This window comes from Magnolia sinica, chromosome 16 (assembly GCF_029962835.1).
Source record: "Magnolia sinica isolate HGM2019 chromosome 16, MsV1, whole genome shotgun sequence".
Lineage (NCBI taxonomy): Eukaryota > Viridiplantae > Streptophyta > Magnoliopsida > Magnoliales > Magnoliaceae > Magnolia > Magnolia sinica.
This window is the reverse complement of record NC_080588.1, coordinates 38,489,737-38,495,736: the sequence shown is the minus strand read 5'-3', so window position 1 is coordinate 38,495,736 and position 6,000 is coordinate 38,489,737.

Here is a 6,000-nt window from a genome sequence, read left to right as displayed (position 1 = left end):
CCACTCCAAATGGCACTGTCGCTCTCCTAGCCGCATAGTCCAAGTGAGCGTAAGAAACCTCACTATCCGCCCCGCCAATGGTCTGCCAATACCTATCCGGCACGTAGATAGCGGACCCATTCGCGAGCTGGTCAAACTCAGCCTAGTATTGCCCCCTACCCTCGGGCGAGTAAGGCCACACTCCTTTTCAACCGACCACGATATAGTGGGAGACGCGGCCTCCTGGTATTCGACCCTCATGCACTCATATATCTACTCGGTCTCGACGTTGGAGTCATCCTCTGGTACCATCGGGTTTAGGAATTTTCACCCAGGGACATCTATGGTGCCCGTATGCTAGAACCAAACATTTCCGGTATCCAATCCTGCCATCCACGATGTGTCTGTGGAGGCTATGGCCCTGATGTCGCTTCAAAAACGATCGAGACTGGAATGCCGTGCAGTCTCACAATCTCCTCAATGAATAGCCTCGCAAGCCGGTCCAAAGGCCAAGTTGCACGAATCACAAGAAAATGTGCTGACTTCATCAGACGGTCCACGACAACCCAGATGGCGTCATGACCGCGCTGAGTCCTCGGCAAACCCATAATAAAATCTGTAGATACGTGCTCCCACTTCCATGTCGGGACGCTCAACGGCTGCAATAGACCAGGGGGTCTCTGATGATCGGCTTTGACACGCTGGCATGTGTCACACTCGGTCACAAAACTGGCAATCTGGCGCTTCATCCCCGCCCAAAAATACTGTCTCCTTATATCACGGTACATCTTCGTCGAGCCAGGGTGAATAGAAAATCGCGATCGATGTGCCTCGGTCATAAGATCTCTGCGCAACTCAGGAATATCCGGGACACACAATCGGCCTCTAAAGCGAAGTCCACCATCAGAACCAATCTGCCAATCTGTCTGACTCTCAGATGCTGCCTCTGCTCGGTAATCCTGTAACGACTCATCTGTCTACTGAGCCTCGATCACCTTTGCAACAAGAGAGGGTTGAATCGACAGGCTCGATAGCTGAACGATGGACCAAAATCAAAGTCGTACTCTATATCCTCGAGCATCTTCCACTCCCGAATCATCATATGTGCCACTGGGCCTCGTTGACGGCTTAGGGCATCCGCCACCACATTTGCCTTGCCTTGGGTGGTACCGGAGGTCAAAATCATAGTCCTTTAAAAGCTCCATCCAGCGTCTCTGTCTCATGTTTAGCTCAGATCGAGAAAATAGATACTTCAAGCTCTTGTGGTCGAGAAGAGCTCGAACCTAACCCCATAGAGATAGTGTCTCCACACCTTCGGTGACTGCTGCCGCTCCAAATCGTGCGTGGGGTAGTTCAGCTCATGAACCTTGAGCCGACGAGACGCAAATGCTACAGGTCTGCCGCATGACAGCACCCAATCCAATACGCAAAGCATCGGAAATACTACGAATCCATCACTCCCGAGGGAAGAGTGAGGACAGAGCGAATGTGACGGTCCTTTCACTCCATAAATGCTCGCTCACAAAGCGTCACTCCAAATAAACTCGGCGCCCTTCCGAGTCAACTGGTCAATAGGGCTGCAATACGGAGAAGCCCTCAATGAAACGCCGATAATATCCCGCTAAACCAAGGAAATTGTGGATCTGACGCAGTCGTGGGCTGACCCCACCGACGCACGCTCAACCTTCGAGGGGTCCATAATGACACCCTTCCTCGTCACCATGTGACCGAGGAATCTCACCTCCTCCTGCCAGAACTCACACTTCTCTAGTTTCGCATATAACTGGTGGGCACGGAGGGTCTGCAAGGCGATCTCTAGATGCTGCATATGGTCCTCACGGGTCCTCGAATATATCAAAATGTCGTCGATGAAGACTACAACAAATTGATCGAGATATGGACGAAAGACCTCGTTCATCAACTGCATGAAGACCGAGGGTGCATTGGTCAGTCCAAAGGACATGACCTGAAACTCAAAATGACCATAACGCGTCCTGAAAGCTGTCTTCGGGATGTCCTCCTCTCGGACACAAATCTGATGATAACCAGAATGCAGGTCAATCTTCGAAAAGAACTGTGCACCCTGCAGCTGATCAAATAAATCGTCTATCCTTGGGAGCAGGTACTTGTTCTTAATCGTCACCCGATTGAGCTCGCGGTAATCTACGGAGAGCCTCAACGAGCCATCCTTCTTCCTAACGAAGAGTACCGACGCTCCCCAAGGCGAACTGCTCAGACGAATAAATCCTAACTCACGCAACTCGTCCAACTGTCGCTGCAGCTCACGCAACTCCATCGGTGCCATACGGTACGGGGCCTTCGAGATAGGCGCGGTACCGGGCACAAGGTCGATCTAGAACTCAATATGACGGCGCAGAGGTAATCTTGGAATCTCCTGGAACACGTCGGGGAATTCACAGACCACCGGCAACCGATCAATACAAATGGCAACAGGTTCCTCAACGGCGTAGGACATCAAGCAAGATAACAGCTCTCCTCGAGGCTCTGCAACGAACTGAAACTGCAGCAAGCCTGGTATGCAGAATGTGACTGTCCTCGCAGAACAGTCCAAGATAGCGTGGTACTCGGCAAGCCAATCCATGCCCAAGATAACGTCAAAATCTGTCATCGGCAGCACAACAAGTCAGCGGGTAAAAAGATATCACCGACAAGAACCGGGCAAGATGAACAGAAACGGCCCAATACTGTGGTCCTCCCCAAGGGCGTCGATACGGTCAATCCCTCACTAGTAGACTCTGTCGGCAATCCAGTCGATCGGCAGAAATCCTCGGACATGAATGAGTGAGAAGCGTCATAATCAAATAATACTCGGGCGATGCATGAAGAGATAGGAAGTATACCCTCAACAATTCCTCCGGATGACTGCGGGTCCTGCTGAGCCGCGTAGAATCTAGCCTGAGCTGGCTGGGGAGGTGCCTGTCCCCTCTGAGGTCCCCGTGCTGCCGCCTCTGCGGAGGCCTATCTGCAGCCTCTGCCGCCGTGGTCTCGGCGGCCGAGGTGGTGTGGGCCGCCGCGATGGGGTCAGTTGCTTTGCGAGGCTGCTACTGTGCTCTCAGCTACTGCGTTGGAGGCTTCTGTGACCCTCTCGACTGCTGCAGATGAGGGCGAGGGCACTCAGACAGTCTGTGCCCTGTCCCACCACATCCAAAACAAGTCCTTGTAAACGGCTGCTGGGGCTGCTGGTGCTTTAGCAGGTGGGTGGCTCCTATACCTCTGAGTCATCGCTGCTGCTGGGAGCTACTGAGGGGGTCTGCCTCTTCTGATCCCTCCTCTGATCTCTGTCGGCCTGCGTGCCGGCCCACTCAGTCTCATAGATCTGAGCCCTCCGCACTACTGCCTGAAAGGTGGGAAGCTCATGCCCAATCACACGGCCTCGAAGACCGTAACGTAAGCCGTTCTCGAAACGGCGGGCCTTCCGCCCCTCATCATCAACCATATAAGGCGCAAACCTCGATAGCGCCACGAAACAAGCCGCGTACTGTGCCACAGTCATGTCTCCCTGCACCAGAGTCTCGAACTCTGGTGCTCTTTGACGTTGAATATGGTCAGGGAAATACTGCTCCTCGAATCGGTTTATAAAATCATCCCATGTCCAAACATAGTCAGGTCCTGCGACGCGGGTAACGGAGGTCCACCAGTGCTCGGCCTCGCCCTGGAAAAGAAACACTGCCAACCGAACTCGCTGCTCGGTCGTGCATGACATGGTATCGAAGATCTTCTCCATATCGGAGCGCCAACTCTCCGCTACTGTCGGAACTCTCGAAGTAGGGCACTCGCCGCTCCTGCTCTGCCTGGGCCGGTGAAACAACCGGGTGTCTGCTCTGCCCCTGAAGTGCGGCTGTCACAGCCTGCAGCATCTGCTGTAACTAGGAAGCACACATAGATACGGTCGGATCCGCACCGGTCTCTGGTGGAGGAGCAGCATCTTCAGGATGGGCAGTATGAATATCTGGTAGAGGAGCGACATCCTCAGGCTAGGCAATAGGAATCTCTGGTGGTGGAGCAGGGATCGTAGGTGGTAATGCGGGAGCCGCAGGTGGTGGAGCCGGAGTCTCAGGTGGTGGTGCGGGAGTCGATCAGGTCACTCTCCTGTGCGCCATGTCCTACAGGAAAGAGCGAAGGTGCCTATCAACTTAAAGGCTCGCGAAGGCACGCATGTTAAGGATCTGTAATAAAAGATCGCTAGGCTGTCACGCCCCAAACTCGGAAACCAGGCTCATAGAATTCCTGATCACCGAATCCGGCGCCGACAGCCTCCGTAGAACCCCATTCTTGGACCCCGACACCCATTCACCCCGATCCTGGGATACTACAAGGAGGATTTATAATCATCAGTCTGAGTCATAATGAGCATAACCAAAAGCATAACCCACAAACAATAACTACAGGAACACCACCACAAAATCCACTATGATTAAAAACTTTGAGTACAATGCGACTGAAAGGGAAAATACAATGTAACAAAAGAAACAAAACTCCAGAAGCTCGGCTGCACGCTCCAGCTACAGCGAGACTATGGCTGCGACTGCGTCCTGGTGTCACCTGCACGCATCAATCGTGCATAAGCTTATAGAAAGCTTAGAGGGTGGTGTAAGTGTGTGCGTAATATAAACGTGCTTAAAATGCAAATGTCAGAGTAATGCGGAATCATGGTGATGAGTACATGAATGCAATCAGCTGTACCAAGGCTATGCGGTGCAAGATATGAATGCCATCGGCCATAACACGGCCATGAGATGCGAAATGCAACTCAAGCATGCCAATCCTCAACATGTATCAGTACAGTTCTCATTCTGGATAATCAACGAGGTTCAATACACTCCAAATGGCACTGTCGCTCTCCTAGCCGCACAGTCCAAGTGAGCGTAAGAAACCTCACTATCCGCCTGGCCAATAGTCTGCTAATACCTATCCGGCACGTCGATAGCGGACCCATTCGAGAGCTGGTCAAACTCAGCCTAGTATTGCCCCCTACCCTCGGGCGAGTAAGGCCACACTCCTTTCCAACCGACCACAACACAGTAGGAGACGCGGCCTCCTGGAATTCGGCCCTCGTGCGCTCATATATCCACTCGGTCTCGACATTGGAGTCATCCTCTGGTACCATCGAGTTTAGAGATTTTCACCCAGGGACGTCTATGGCGCCCGTATGCTAGAACCAAATATTTTCGGTATCCAATCCTGCCATCCACGATGTGTCTGTGGAGGCTACGACCCTGATGTCGCTAGGGCATACAGTAACTACAATCACACAAATGCAAATGCATGAATCACACTATCAGTCATGCAACAGTCCTGCGTGTACCATGCACTTATATGGGTAAACTCCGTCTATCAGGGAGCTCATAAACAGTCCGCCCGAAGGCATATGCTATGATCGGTCACTCCTCATATCAGGCATACATATCATACGAATGATCATGAATCATGGATCTATACTAAACATGTATAAAGATATGGGCTCTGTGTATAACGGAGATGGGCCTAGATGGCCTACTTACCATAAGTATGGGCCTATCAGTGGGCCTTAGGGAGAGTTATAATGCGGACATTTAACCAACATTATCCGTTCAATGTGGACGTCAAACCAGCATTCCTCCCAAGGCGTGGCCTGTTACAAAATCAATATGTATACCATGGTGGAATTACACTACATTGGGCCTTATGTACATCCTATTGGGCCTTGACCCGTGGGCCTCTAATACATTAAATGGCCTCATACATGGGTCTCACAGATACATATCGAGGTGGGCCTCAATGACGGGCCACAATTGCATCAACATGGGCCTAGTCACACGGGCCTTGCATTCGTCAAGTGGGCCACACCAGTGGGCCTTGTATACATTACAATGGGCCTCATAGCATGGTCTAAAAAAATTCCAAATGATTGGACGGGTTGGATGAAATACAAGCATCATTGTGGGGCCCGCTCTAATGGAGGGTGTGGTTTTCAATACATACATAAGTGGGTCCCATGTGGGGCCTACCATAATGTTTATT